The sequence below is a fragment of the Callorhinus ursinus genome, unplaced genomic scaffold, assembly GCF_003265705.2.
Source record: "Callorhinus ursinus isolate GAN/ISIS: 27379988/994484 unplaced genomic scaffold, GSC_fseal_2.0 scaffold20, whole genome shotgun sequence".
Taxonomy (NCBI): Eukaryota; Metazoa; Chordata; class Mammalia; order Carnivora; family Otariidae; genus Callorhinus; species Callorhinus ursinus.
In genome coordinates, this window is record NW_027397082.1 from 28,238,874 (window position 1) to 28,254,537 (window position 15,664).

At 43.5% G+C, this 15,664-nt stretch overlaps 1 long non-coding RNA gene across 2 annotated transcripts; it reads right to left on the minus strand.

Moving 5' to 3' along the window:
- Positions 1–1,419: 1,419 nt before the first annotated feature.
- LOC141374699 (uncharacterized) lies at positions 1,420–3,707 on the minus strand. Of its 2 annotated transcripts, none has more exons than XR_012381781.1 (4): positions 3,200–3,707; positions 2,732–2,787; positions 2,305–2,383; positions 1,420–2,154 (listed from the first exon to the last, which is right to left on the minus strand). It is a non-coding gene; the product is annotated as an uncharacterized lncRNA (long non-coding RNA). The 2 variants fall into 2 exon arrangements; XR_012381782.1 differs by having other exon boundaries at positions 1,420–2,199.
- Positions 3,708–15,664: the final 11,957 nt, after the last annotated feature.

Consider the following 15,664-nt stretch of genomic DNA (forward strand, 5'->3'; position numbering starts at 1 on the left):
ATGGGATTGGCCCAACTTGGACCAGGTATCTAGCCCTGAATCTGTCAACTATAGCCAGCATAGATGTACCACTGGAGGCTCCTGGAGCCCATCCACTGTGAGTGGACACCATCCCAAGGAAGGAGAAACCACCCTAAGCTGGGCACTCACCCCTTTGTATATTCGCTACAAAACTAACTGTAATGATTATTTAACTTTGAGCAGCTCAAATTTAATTCCAAAATTTTATGTCATTACACTGAGGCTTCAATCAGATTATTATTAAGCAAAACATAATTAATAAAAAACCATAATGGTGCACCAATACCAAAGAAGCGGCCTGGGTTCTCTGTAGGGTCTCTTGGCTCTCTCCGGTTCAAGAGAATATAGGTTCTTTACTATATGAACTCCCTGATCAGAAGCCCATTAACATATGAGCTGCCTGGATGCTTTACTAACACACTGCTTTGAGAGAGCATTAACTCTTAGTGTATGATTATTAAAATTAATGTAACCTAGGTTAACTATACCTGAAGACTTTCTTCACCCCTAAACCATGCACGTGGTGGTCAGATGACAGAGATAATAGTATAAAAATAAAATGAAAAATAACAAATGGAGAGGAGAGGTATGACTGGATGGATTAGTCATGACATCTATTTCCAAAAGAAGAGACACCTAGACTGATAATGTGGCCAAAGAAGAAATTAATGACAGTTGATAATGCTCACTCATCTTTCCTGGATCACTTAGGCATCATATTCTCCAGAAAGCTTTCCTTGAACCCTCAACTCTGGGTTCAGCTGGTTTCTCATGTAGTCTCATAGCCCATATCCTACTATATTGCAATTTCCTCTTTTTTTTTTAAGGATTTTATTTATTTATTTGACAGTGAGAGCAAGAAAGCAAGAGAGGGAGAGGGAGAAGTAGGCTCCCCATTGAACGGGGAGCCCAATGCAGGCCTCGATCCCAGGACCCTAAGATCATGACCTCAAATGAAGGCAGATGCTTAACTGACTGAGCCATCCAGGTGCCCTGCACCCTGCAATTTCCTCTTGATTTATCTATATCACCCACTAGCCTATGTGTGGGCCCTGTGTTGACAAGGGCCACACAGATACAATTCACCATTGTATTCCCAGGGCTTAACACAATGCCTGGCATATAGAATGCACTCAGTAAACATCTGCTATGTTATTAAGCTGGGTGTAGGTGACGTAAGTTAACTTCAGGGCTTGGGCAAGGACTATCACAGTCCTCGTGGCAGGGCAAACACCCGATTAAATGGCCCTGATCTAAAAAAATTTCCTCTATCCAGAAAGATTATAGGATAATTGAACAAGAGTAAAATGAATACGCTATTCACGCAGGTGTTACGAAATACAACAGATTTATTAAGAATTAGCCCTGAGAAGTCTTGGGAGGTCAGCAAAGAAGGAAGGTGTAGTGTCCTTAAATGCCTTTGGAGCCCCTGGCTAATTGGGTTCATGGTCTTCTCCCTTGGACTCTCACCAAGTCAGGGGATGAATATAATCTAACCTCTTACTTAGTTAAAATGTGTCCTCTCTGTCCTGCCCTGGTGACCTCACAGCACCTGAGAGCATCACAACACTCTTGAGAGGGTGTCCGAATGCAATAAAGAATTTTCAGAGAGCCAGTGGCGGCTGCTATCCTATGGGCAGAGAGGGTGAGAGAGGCAGCTCGTTAATGTCGAACAGAAAAATCATCAAAATTCCTTCTTTGCTGTCCTCAGTGGAATAGCGCACAGTAACCACAAAGTTTTGCAAGATAGTCTTTTGTTTTTGAAAATTTATTATTCCCCCACCAATGGCTCTAGCTGAAATAATCCCAATTCTCTTAACCTTTCTTCAGAAGGTCTGTTTAATCAATTTTTATTGCATTCCTCTGGGCCCTCTCCAAGTCCGTTAGATTTTCTTTAATCCTGAATTGGACAAAGTACTTTAATAAGGGTTGCCCCCCACTGCCCCAGGAGTGGGCAGTGGCGATGTCCTGATGTGGAACTGGCCTGAGATCTTGCGTGTGAAAGCATTTTGTGAAGTCTTGAGCAGCATCCAAAGGGAAGAGATGATTATGAGCCTGTACATCTCTAACTGAGCTCTCCTCGTTCCCAAGAAGAAAGAAGAAGGAATGCTCCCATCATTTATTCACCTGCGCCTTTAACAAAGATGTATCGTGCAATTGTTTGTGCCAGACACTGTACTAGGCACAAAAGATATAATGATAAATCACATCTGGCCTCTCTTCTCCAGGAAATAATGGCACTCGTAATAGAAGTACTCAAAAAAAAAGGGGGGGTAATCTTACCAAGAAACAGTCCAGATGTTTTTGCATCTATCACGTCATTCAAGCCTTCCAGCAAGTCCACGTGTAGGAATTTTTATTTCTGGTATAAAGAAGAAACTGAAGCTCAGATAGACTACCCAGAGCTACACTGAAGAAAGTAACATGCGAAGCTATGGTTTTATTCCTCTGGGGGATGTCTTCCTGTCTGCTGTCAGGGTGATCTCTGTGCTTGAAGCATCCAGCGCCCTCATGCTAGTCCCCAGCATGGAGGACCCCCGGGGCTCTAGGACTGACCCCACGGGGTCAGCTCCCCTCCCACGCCAGCCACTGCAAACTCTCTGGGCAGAACCCAGCCCCTCCCTCAGCGCCCTGCTAACCCTGAGCCAAGGTTAAGCGTCTGTGTTCTGGGAAACTACACACGGGTTAGAGGGCTGGGCCTGCGGCCTACCCGGGTATCTCTGAGCGGCTGAGCAGGTAGCCTGGGCTGTGTCTCTCTCTCCCCACCTGGAAAAATGAGATAATCTCACCAACCTGGTTCTGTTGTGGTGGTAGTTCATAAAATGCTTCATAGGATGCCTGGGTGTTCAATAACATTAACTGTCACTAGCGGTGTTGCTATTACTGCTGTTCCTTATTATTGTTAGGACCGCAGTCATAAATCAGACAAACCAAAGCCTCTTTACATTTTCCTGAGTGATTCCTGACGTACTTGGCATCAGTCTGTAAGAGGGACTTATTAAATACTAATGTTATTATTACTAAACATTAAATATTAAAACAAATGTTAAATACTAATATTTCAAAGGCTTTGCTTATTTCCTCTAAAAATTCTGTATGGGTTTGGAAAAACAGCCACCAGCGCCTTGCGGTCTGAACATTCCCAAATATAAATTCACTGAACATGACCGATACCCACCAGCTGTTTATCCGAGTGCTCCTCCTGGGCACACAGTGAGGCTACTGGCCCCAACTGCTCTTGTAGTTAGTAGGTAGGTGTGACCATGTGAGTCAGCTTTAGCCAGTGGAATGGGGGTGGAAGTAGTTTATGCTTCTTGCAGGCCCAGAGGACAAAACCATCTTAAGCACGAGTCTTCACTCTCTGTATTAGTTAGTTATTGCCATGTAACAAATCACCCTATGCCTCAGCAGCCGGAAGCAACACATATTTATTATCTCACACAATTTCTGAGGCTCAGGAATCCAGGAGTGGTTTTCCTGGGTGCTTCTGGCTCAGGGTCTCTTGTGAGGTTGCAGTCACGCCATCCATGGGGACCGTGTGTCATTTTACCATTGACTAGATCTGGAGGATCCACTTCCCAGGTGGCCCCCTGACAGGGCTCAGCTCCTTGCTGGTGGTTGGCAAAAGGCCTTGGCTCCTCACCACATGGGCCTCCCTCTCCACATGGCTGCCTGAGTGTCCTTGTGATGTGGCACCTGGCTTTCCCCAAAGTGAGCAATCGGAGAAAGAGAATGCAAGCCGGAAGCTGCCATGCCTTTATGATCTCATCTCTGGAGTCACATGTCATCGCTTCTGTTTTTCTCTGTTCATTAGAAGCAAGTTCTTAAGTACATCCACACTTAAGAGGAAGGAAATAAGGTGACACCATTTCGAGCACATATGAAGTGTATGCACATAAAAAGACCACCAAGGGTATGTGACCATTTTAAAACCACCTCATTCTTTTTCACCATCTTCCCACTGTAACAGGGTGGAGATGCAAGATGGAAGGAGCCCATGTCCCCAAATAACCACCTGCCTGGAGCAGTGCCTCCCTTCCACCCACCTGACACCGTGATGAGTGAGAAATCAACTTCCATTATGTGAACCCCCTGAGTCTGAGGGAGTCCTGCCTCCCCTGGCTAGCTCCCTGCATTACAAAGAGTGGAGTATGTGTTTTCCAATAACATTTTGGCAAAAACATTTCATGGTATGAAAATATGAGCTAATTACTATATGTAATATACATAGCAAGAGCTTTAAAATTTGAATTTGGCATAAAGGTTGTATTTGTAACCCTTCCTGCCATTAGGAGCTCCAACCCTTCCTTTTTTTTTTTTCCACAAAGCCCTGAAGGGCTGAGCCCCGAACCTGCATTCCTTCACTCCCTGGACCTGAGGTCATAAGGTCATAAAGGTCTGCAGCTTTCCCCACCGTGTCCAGTTTCTGCATTCTCAGCCTCTGCTTTACTAATTTCCCCAAAGATTTTAGTTCAACTGACTTCAAAGCTCTATATTCCTTCCAGGAGCCTTGAAAGAAAGAAAACACATTGGTTCCCAGAGTGACTTTTGCCAATAAAGAGAAGTATTTCCTCCATCAAGCTGCCCTGCTTGGTTCTCTTACCCTTTGAAGTGAGAGTTTGTAGAAATCTTAGTTGCTTCAAACTTGGATTTACAACTTTTAAGCTCCAGTTCTTCATTTACTGATTTTTGCAAACTTAAAAACCTGCCATTGATTTTTTTTTTTTTTTAGAAAGAAAACAGGGCACATTTCTCAAAGCATTTTTTTAATGTGTGAAGAGAAAATAACATCATTGTCCAACAGACAAATAAAAATGTTTTCTCCATAATTCCAATGTAAAAAGCCTTAATCTTTGGGGTAGATTGTATTAATCTACACCCCCCACCCTCATATCTATTCCCTTTGCCATATTCATCCGAGCCATTTATTATTAAAACTGAATAAATGATTGTTCTTTAAGCCAACACGTTTGGGAATAGTTTGTTCTGCAGCAATAGCTGCATGATACAGAAACTGGTACCTAGAAGTGCACGTTGCTGTGACAAAAACCTAAATTATGAGGCAGTAGCTTTGGAACCAGAGGGCATAGGGAGGCTGGGGAAAATGGTCAAAAAAGTTGTTAAAGAAAGCTACAGAGGTGGTTAGAAAACTTAAAGGAGGCTAAAGAATGGTGGCCTCTATTATGTAGACATGAAATGTTGGGCTAAACTGTCCTCTATGGTAACTTCGAAGATAGGAAATGTATCTAATAACCTTTGAATTTGTCCAAGGAGATCTCTAGCCTGAATGTTGAAAGCATCAGCTGGTTGCTTTTAGTTCTTTATGACCAGGTACTATGAGAGAGAGGAACACAAGCGAGAACTAGCAAATTTGCAAACAAAACTGAACCATAGCCCACAAATGCAGGAAACTGCTAGTCTGAAAATAAAGTGGTTTCTCATATCCAGTTTTTCCAAGCAGTAAGAGGTTCTCAAATTAAGATGAATCCTGAAAGCAAAGATCTAGGGCACTGCAGGAAGACATGCCCTCAGGCAAAGATCAAATCAGGAGTTTGGTTGCACACCCCTCCTTAAAACCTCTGGAAGAAATAAAGTATCTTCTCAGATGCGCGCGCGCGCGCACACACACACACGCGCACACACACAGTGCTTCTATAAAGCTTAGAAGATGGTCCCACAGCAACCAGTTATGCCCAAAATAGGAGTAATTAAGTCTGGAGAGGAAAACCTCCCTTAAAAAGAAGTGCTGGTGTGGCCTTTGGCAAAGAGTGAACGAACTCAAATTAAATATATAGAAAACCCGCAAGTTTATAGAAAAAGCTCTGTTGGTGGAAGCATTACTAGCCTGAGCTCGAGGAGACTGACATTGTAAAATGGTTCTTGGGTCTCCAGCTTTCTTGGGGTAGGAAGGAAGCTAAGTATCCACTCAAAGGGACAGGAAGAAAGCTAATATCTACTCCATTTTCAGAAGTGGACAACAGATTTATGGAAAAGGAAAGACATCTATGAGGGAGAAGCCAGGAGCTATAGAGAACAGTGAACTGGGAGCCACACCAGGGGAGCAGAACTGAAGCCTAATCTAGGAATATTCCCCACCCTGAGAGTGGGAGGACCTGACAGCATTTATCCAGTGAAATTTCAAAATTGCAGTAAGCCAGTGATTACTGTGTGCCCACCATTCTAATGCTTTTGGAATGGGTGAATTTCCTGTATACTGACAGTTGTTTCACTATTGAATATGTTAGCCAGCAGAACATTTGTCTTCTTGGTCTTTATATCAACAGGATCCTCATCCAGACCTCCTGAAACCATTCATTTATTCACTCAATGCTTCATTGGGTGCATGCATATGGAGGGCTTACCGTTAACCAGGTACTATGCCAGGAGCTAGAAATAAAGTCACAGAGAAGGGGCCCATCTCGGTCCTCACAGAGCAGTGTGGGAAACAGTTCGGAAGCCAGGCCGGCACTTCTCCAGTCAGAACTCAGGTGCTGCAGGAGGACCTGGGAGCACCACCCATCAGAGGAGATCCCCTCAGAGAAGACTTCTTGGAGGAAGAGACACCTAATCTGAGACATAAAATAACCAAGAGGAGACGGAAACTGCATCTCTAGGATGCAGATCTCCCTGGAGAAGAAGCAATGATTTATGCATTCTATGACAAGAGAACTGGTACCAGAGCTCTAAGAAACCTGTTTCTTGGTCTGTAGTAAGAAGCACTCAGTCCTCCATAACAGCTTTTTTGGAATGACAGAGACGTGGTTCTCACAAACCTGACACGTACCCCCGCTGGCAGCCCCTCCTATGGAGAATATGAAGGCCATGGCAGTGTCCCTCCCTCTGCTTTTATAGATGCATGCAGAAATTGCTAATTCTGCCATAGGAGGCTTAGAAAAATCTCTCAGGACTATGAAGTCCATGAAGGAAAGCAGGAGAACTTGCAGATCTAAGTGGTGTTTATATTATTTCAACTTACAGTTGACAGTTGGGAATTTGCATGACAAAGGAAAAAGTGGGAAATGAACAAGTAGCTACATGGTGGGATGGGGGGTGCAAAATAGATTTCCACTTTCTGGACCTGGTAATGGAATAATGGGCAAAAAACATGCTGCATCACAAAAAGAGAGAAAAGACACATTTTCCCAGAGAGTTCCCAATGTGATTAAGAGTGATAGAAACTAAAAGTTAGGTAGGAGAGAAAAAATACCCAGATCTTTGTAAAACCAAATATAATGGGAATTTCTATGTAGGAAAAAAAATAATAACTGTGGGAGCAAATTCAGGAATCAACAAGAGAATACTAGCTAGATTGGAGTTAGTCTACCACACAGAAATAATAGACATAGCCCTGAAAGTACAGATACTATATAGTACAGTGAAGTAAAATGTAGTACAATAATTGAAAAGTGATATGTTTTTGAGTCCTTATTATCTTTGTATTAATTTAATCTAATTACATGTTTATATAATTTAATTTTTTATAATAACTTTGTGTAACAATCAACTTACAAAATTCCTGGAAATTCAACAGTCAATCCAAACTAGCTCCAGCCATATCTATCTGTGGAATATAGACAAAGAAAAGTTACATTTTCAACCCAACAAAGGAAATGTAATGATAGGGTTGTAACTGTGACTTACTGGGGTAGAACTCAGGACAAGAATGCTGCCAAGTTCATTGTCTGAGTTTCAAGACTCTACGAGATCCAATCCGAAATTGACTCTCTAGCCTCATCTCCTGATACTCCCTGCCTTGAACTTCATGTTCCAACAACACCGAATAGCTTGTATTTCCCAGGCCATCTCATGATGCTTCTACCTCCATGCCTTTGCTCATGGCTTCCCCTTTGCCCAGAAGACCTTTTTCCCATCCCCATGGCTTCCCATGGAAGCCATGGCTTCCCATGGGGCTTCCCACCCCCATTGCTCATGGCGTCCCCTCTGCCCAGAAGACCTTTTTCCCACCCTCCACTTTTATACCGCTAATTCCTACTCAGGACTAATATCTACTCAGGTCCCTAGATTTAGCTTGAATATCACAACTCCTGGGAACCTTCTCTTATCTCACCCCACCAGCCAAGCAGGGTCAGAACTGCCCCTAAGCATTCCCATGAGATTTGCGCCTCTCTTTGGCACTGTCTTAGAACACTATACTGGAAATGCTCCTTTTGCATATTTATCTTGCTGAGAGGTCATGGTGCTCCTGGAGAACAGAAAAAGGATTTTATTTATTTTTGTGTCTCTGTGCCTTGCACACACTAGGACTCAATAAATGTTTATTGAATGCATAAGTGAATGAATGGTATTCTCAATTTGGATTGAGGGAAACAGGCCTTTTCCTTAAAGAGGAGCAAAAAATGGCCCTGAATGTAAAGAAGATATATCTAAACTAGGGGACGTATCATTGGTATATACTATCAAGATAAAGTAACAGCAGAATGCAGCAAACTGCAAGCTTCCCAGCCATACAGAGAAAACAGAAGAGAAATAAAATAACCAAGAGGAGTGTCCATGGTGTAAATCACAATTCTGGCACAGAGACAAGATATAGAAAATGGAAATTATGTTCTGCTTAATGATAAAAATTCTGGAGGTGGCTCAGTGGGTTAAGTGTCTGCCGTCGGCTCAGATCATGATCCCAGGGTCCTGGGATCAAGCCCCAAGTCGGGCTCCCTGCTCAATGGGGAGCCTGCTTCTCCCTCTCCCCCCTGCTCGTGTTCTCTCTCTCTCTCTCTCTCTCTCTCTCAAATAAATAAATAAAATCTTAAAAAAAAAAAAATAGACATTCTCACCAATGTTGGACCTTCTTGCTGTCACAGTACCATCACTTTGAAGATAAGAGAATGAAAGAACAAAAGTAACTTAAGAGCTAATTTTATCCAATTAGGAGAAGCTGAAAAAAAATGAAGATGTGGTGGAACTCAAGGAGAAAGCAGCCCTGATGTATGTAAGCTCACAAATTATCCTAGAGGAGAGCCATGGACTGAGTCAGGCCAGTTTTGTCTTCAACAAGCAGATAGAGAACAGATTTATAAACACTGAAATATAATACACAATGAAAGAAGGGGAAAGAGATACACATCTCTTATTCTATGAGAAGTTGCACTCAAGGGGCACCTGGATGGCTCAGTCGGTTAAGCGGCTGACTCTTGATTTCAGCTCAGGTCATGATATCAAGGTTGTGAGATCAAGCCCCATGTCAGGCTCCCTGCTCAGCGCAGAGTCTGCTTGAGATTCTCTCTCCCTCTCCTCTGCCCCTCCCATGCATTCTCTCTCTCTCTCTCTCAAATAAATAAATAAATATTTTTTTTAAAAAAAGAAAGTTGTACTCAATACTCGGGGTATTGAGACTTCACTAAAACATTGAGTTGCATCTTGAGAAATGAATAAACTTTCAATAGACAAGAGTATATAGGAAGGGTAGTTCAAGCTCCAAAAATGGCAGAAGGAAAGGTAGACTGGCATGGAATTGTTCAGGAAACAGAGTCTGATGAGGAACCCTATTTAATGAACTAGAAAACAGTATTTGTTTAACAAAATGTATTGTTCATAAACCCTTGAGAATCTTGCTGATTAAAGTTTCCTTTTCTAAATGTTCAGTAACCATCTTTCAATAACTTATTCTAGAGCCCTGCCCAATATAAGTCTCAAGGGCACCAGTCTTTGGTCTGAAAACTCCATTCTCTTCTCTCTTTTGTGACAGAATCAAATTTGCCCAGAAATTTGCTCTAATATTTTGGCATCTTTTCCATTTTCTGTAGCTCCTCAGAGATTAGAAACAGTGGATAAGCAAACTCATCTATGAGTTCTAGCAAAACTCTAGACTATAAAACCAAAATTAATTAAGAGGTGAACAATCCAAACACTGTAGCTTAAAATAAACAAAATACATCCTACTGCTTCTTGTTCTATAAAGAAGTTAGACGGATGGGTGGAAGACAGATGATAGGTACATAGATAGATAGATAGATAGATAGATAGATAGATAGATAGATGTGTAGATGATCCTATAGACAGAAATATAGAGAGAGAGAAATGGAGATGAGTTTAGTCTTAAGCTCCAATCCCCAAAATTCTAAAAATGTGCAAGTAAAGAAGTTCTCATAATTCACAAATTAATGTATGAAACTAAATACGTAACTATGGACTATTTAAGGAAAAATCCTACAAAAGAACAAACATATCCTTTGTTTAGTTCGAGACTAAAACAGAAATAAATACCCCACCTCTTTAAATGATAAACTCCATGATAATTAGTATTAATGTATTTTGCTAGCACTGCAGTCAAAAAGCAGTTGGGTCCAGTCAACAGTTTTTGAAATGAAAAGGATGTTTCACATTAATAAGTAGGTCATTTGAACAGCAACATAAGCAATACTTTGGAGATTATCCTCCACACAATATTCATTTTATTCTCTTGGAAGAAAATATTTTCACTCTCCCCAAAGCAGTTGCTGAAAGCTTAAAATAAAAATAAACAGAAAGGGAAACCAAGATTCCTTATCAAAATAAGCAAATACAGTACTAACAAACATTAACAAATAAATACACTCAAAAATTAAGTGAACATTAACCCCATGTTTCTCAGTGAGTGATTCACTGAACATGGGGAAACTCCCACAGATTGCCTTCTGTTCAAGTTATTCTAAGAGTTCCACATCATGGAAAATGGACATTTTCTTGGACTTAATAGAGACATAAGTCACCATAAATTAGGGGACAAAAATGTGAAGGAATTCAGGAGGCTGACCACAGTACCAGGAGGCCAAAGATTGGAGTCAGAGTCCCCATCTGTCCAGCAAATGTCTATTCATCCCCACACATCTTCCAGGCACCATGCCAGGCAGCCAGGATTAAAAGATGAATGACTCCTGTTCATGAGGAGTTTACAGCTGAGTGTTTTGAATACTCTTGAGCTGTAAACACAGGGGAGAACACAGGCTACAATAGGATAAGTACTATAGAAACACATGGTGGTAGCGAGGGGAGGGAGATCAAGGACAATGTCAGAGCAGAAAGCTTTAAGGGATGAGGGGTCATTTTCTGATGAGACGATGAGGGGAGGACACCACAGTCAGGGAACGGGAAGGGCAAAGAAAGACTCAAGACTGAGAAACCCTGGGAGTGTTTGGGAAAGAGTGTTGACAGCGGGCACTATAAAGACGAAGAGCGTGCCCCTCTGATTCACTTTACCCCTGATGCACAACACAGTGCCTGGTCCACAGTGGGGCCCAACACATATCTGCTGAATGGATGAGTCCCACACTGGCTGAAGCCTAAAAGCTATGAGAGAATAATAGCTCATTATTAGATGCTACGGGGGCCTTGCACATCAAGCCAAGGAGATTTAGCAATGTCCTGTAAGCAGTGGGGAGCCACCAAAGGTTTGCAAACAGAGTTTGTCTTACTCTCTAAAGTATGAATGATACTGTTGGTGATTACTCACATCAAGGTATTGTTAACAACCGAAAATGATAAGCTGTCAACAAATATATACTCAACGCCACCGGTAAGTATTTGAGGAAGGTTGGATCTCAGACAATCATGTGACTTGTTGGATGGTCACCTTTCTGAACGGGCTTCTCCACTCCGCCAAAAACACGTTTCCCCAGGGTACTGAGCTGGGGTAGCCTGAAGACAGAATCGGGGCAGACTTTGTGCAAATGTGCTTTCATTCCATTCTCCTTCACAGAGGTACCGGGCGACTCCTCTTTGAGGGGAGATGCCCTTCTGATAATGTGTTCTTTCAAGGACTCTTCAAGCAGCGTACCTTGCTCAGGGGGGATGATGCGATGATTAACTAAAGCAGCATCCACACTAAATAGACATCAGTGAGAAGTCGTTTGAAATTGCCATGGTGCCAGTTCAGGTGTGTTCACCCAGCTACATAAGACTGGGCCAAACATGGCGCTGTTCTGAGCGGACAGCACCCACGTGGACAGACGTCAGCGTCATCAGCACATGCCCACTGCGCCATTCGATTTCGGGCCATTTCTGCGGCACTCACTGAGAAACCGGGCAAGGACAGGGTCCCTCTCATAAAAGTTCAGCTTTAACAACCTTCACAGTCGCGATGCTGGATGCGTGTTGAATTTTATTTTTGTGTGCGTTATAAAATGGGACAAATGGTTTGCAGGAGCATTCGGCCACTAACAAGGCAATAAAGGGGTCTGGATTCTCGTCCTGGCAGTCGCAGAACTAGCGCTAGGTGAGTCTCTTCATTTCTCTGAGCTGTTTCCAGAAAGGGAATAAGATGTTGCTCCTTTTAGTGCTCCTGGGCTACGGTTTGCTTTTGCACTTTGAACAAATCTGGGTAAAGGAGACAAATTATATGATCCTTTTTTATAACCTTAAAGAGGATCATCAACTCAGGGTGTTGAAACACAAAAGGTCTTTCTTAAGGAAATGTTCTGGGAGTGATCATTCAGAGAAATGCGCTCGTGTGTCATGCTGAGGAGCCTGGGGGAAACTGCAGAGCACCGCTCACCCGCCTGTGGCTGGAAGAAGCGAGAGAAGGGACCCTGGTGTGGCCAGGGCCCTGCGGCCAGCCCTGCCCTCTGCCGGGAATACATACTGGCGCCCCCAGACTCTCCCTTTGCCCATCAGGATGTGCCGCCACCATCACCTGGCAGCTCTCCCCATCTCTCTGAAAAAGCAACCCTTCCTGCAGCCCAGGAAAGTCTCCCTGGAGAAATGTCTGTTTGGGTCACTATAATGCAGTTTTGCGTGTGTGTGGTGTTGAGGCTCTGGCTAGAGGCTGGCCGGTTAGTTCCCAGATTAACTTCACACCCCCAAACACCTCCCCTGTGGGGCGTTGATGCTTCAGGCCACTGTACAACCACCTTCAGTGCCCCAGGACCAGGTACCAGACAACCAGGGGCAGCGCCCGTGCCACCAGAGCCCACTGAAATTCTTCAAATTGGCCTGTTTGTCTTGCCTTACCCATTCCTCCCCCCAGAAACCACGGTAAGCATCCTTCTCTCCCTCTGCCTCATGGCCAACCCTGGGACTTCCTCGGTTGGCCCTGCATGATGTGTGTGTGTGTGTGTGTGTGTGTGTGTGTGTGTGTGTGTGTCCTCCCCAGGGAACTGTGAGAATACCAGTTCAGGGTTTCTTTCCCTGACCTCACCACACCTTACTCCAACTAGTATGATTAAAACAATCACGCGTGCTTCAACATGGTTGCGACAAGGATGGATTTTCTGAGGCATGAATAGCAGTGCAGTGGCTAACACCCAGAGCTGTAGTTGGTCAACCCCTTGCCTCAAGATGGTACTAATTCTGTGTCACAGTTGTGCTCCAGAACCTTCCTGAGGGATTAGATTGGAGATAGTCTCACATCTAGGCTGAAGGGAGAGGAGGAAGCAGAGACGGGGCTGGCGGGGGAGGGGGCGCACAAGGAGAGGACAAGGAAGGAACTAGAGTCACCCAGTGAAAACTGGAGGCACAGTGAGCTTCACAAAAGCCGGGATCTTTGCAGAGATATTTCTGCTGCAAGAGGTATTGTCCAAATAAATAAAATCTTTAAAAGGGGGGTTGGTGCCTGGGTGGCTCTGTCACTTAAGCGTCCCGTCTGCCTTTGGCTCAGGTCATGATCCCAACATCCCAGCATCGGGCTCCCTGCTCACAAGGGAAGCCTGCGTCTGCCTCTCCCCGCCTCTCTCTCTCTGTCAAATAAAACCTTTAAAAAAAAAAAAAAGAGGTATTGTCCAAGGCAGAGAGGCAGAGTTAGAGATACCCTGGCTTCTCCCTTCTTCCCCAGCACCATCTCCCACCAGTGCCTCCCATGGGCAGGACCCAGGCAGAGCCAGCTGACCAGGGGAGTCCAGGAACCACAGCCTCCATGATCAGAGTAGGTAAGGGCACAATGCGGGAACAGATTGGATGGCAAAGGGGACTGGCTGCTGCGCAGCCTCTCTTGAAAAACTGCGAGTTGGCAGCCCGCGCCCTGTCATCGTGCCAGTCTCTGCGGACCTGAGCTGGCCAGCAGTCGTGGTCCTCTGCCCAGGCACCGGCTCCTCACTGCCTCAGTTTATGCCTCTCCCTCTTCTCCCCCTAACTTACCTGCTTGAGCCTGCCAATCACAGTGTACTGGGGATGGAGGAGACTGCAGGGACCAGCTAGTCCAGCCTTACCATATTACAGAGGAGAAGAGGGACACCTCCCGGGGCAGGGGGCAGAGTTACCTAATTGCTAGGTGGCAGAGCCAGCCTGCTTTTCCGGTTTGGTGCCCTTTCCTCTACACACCTATCTGTGGCAGAAGGCATTAAAGTCCTCCCTCCAATCACAGAGACAGTGCTACAGGCAATGACTGTATTCTAAAATGCAAAACAGCAATTCAGACTTTTGAAGAAAATGGGTGGTTAAAATCAGGTTGAAACCCGTTTGCAAAATGAGCTTAATAAAAAAACAAACAAACAAAAAACACAATCTTCCAAGCCGAATCAAAAGAGAGCTTGCCTTCCTGTTTTTCTACTATATCTGAACAACATGATCTTTTCCTCCTAAATGACTTTAGAATGAGTGCCTAATAATGAAGGCTATTACAGTGAAGCTTTTTTATGAATTAAAATAGCTGTTTCGTTGTTTCAGATGGCTACCCGGGTTCTCTCAGTGTCTTAGTCTCTTAGGCTCTCTGGCTTTTATCTAACACATAAGAAAATGGGGAGAGGAGGTCTTCTCCTGGGTACTCTGTTTTTCTACCTTTCGCCTGTTACACCACACCTAATTTGGAGGAGGGGATGATTTGGGGTAGCTCAGGAAGCTGGATTTTTAACAGCAAGCGTTCTCAAACTTAAGACTTACCAAAGATGTTGTGAAATGGCTTTAACCAAATCTTATTTGCTTAAGTAGAAGAGTTAAATAGTTATCACAATTCATCAGCTGCTCTCAGCGGGGTTCCTAAGCCTCTTCTCTAAATTGGCCCATTCCTGCCTCTGACTAAGCACAGCAATTTACCAAGGGAAATTTCTGGAAATTCAGCACCAGGTGACAATACTGCTAAGGTCTATCTCGTCTGAGCCAGGTAACTCACAGATTCTTCTGTTCTCATTTTAACTGCAGACGATTTGTGTAGGAAAAACATGTTAGTAAATATGGTAATCACCACAAATATTTTATTAGTTTTGGTTTGCCCTGTTATTTCAACAATAAAATATTAACCATCATTTGGGTTCATTAATTCCACACTTCCAAAGAGGGGTTCCTAGAATTTTAAAAACAGGATATTAACATGAATATTTCAACAGAAACAGTTTCGTAGTAGAATAAAAGGAAAAGATTCTGCTTAAAAGGAAAAGACTAGTTTTCCTTGTCTTCCCAACACAGGTTTCCCCCACTATCCAAAAGTTTGCTTTACGCCATTTCACTTTTACAAAAGACCTATCTTAGTACCTGTTTTCACTAACTGACAGAAATCCAAAGAGGATTTTTCCTTTTACAAAATAGTAATTGCTTCTTCTCTTTACACCATTTCAGTTTGTGAAAGTGTTCATGGGAGTATTCTACTTTCAAATAGCAGGGGAAACCTGTACCTCTCTTTTTCTTAGGCTGAAAAACCTGTCATTTCAGAAACAAGGTTACAAATGAGCTCATTGGTTTTCATCAGCAGTTTATTCGCCTCTTTTTAATAATCTCACTGTTC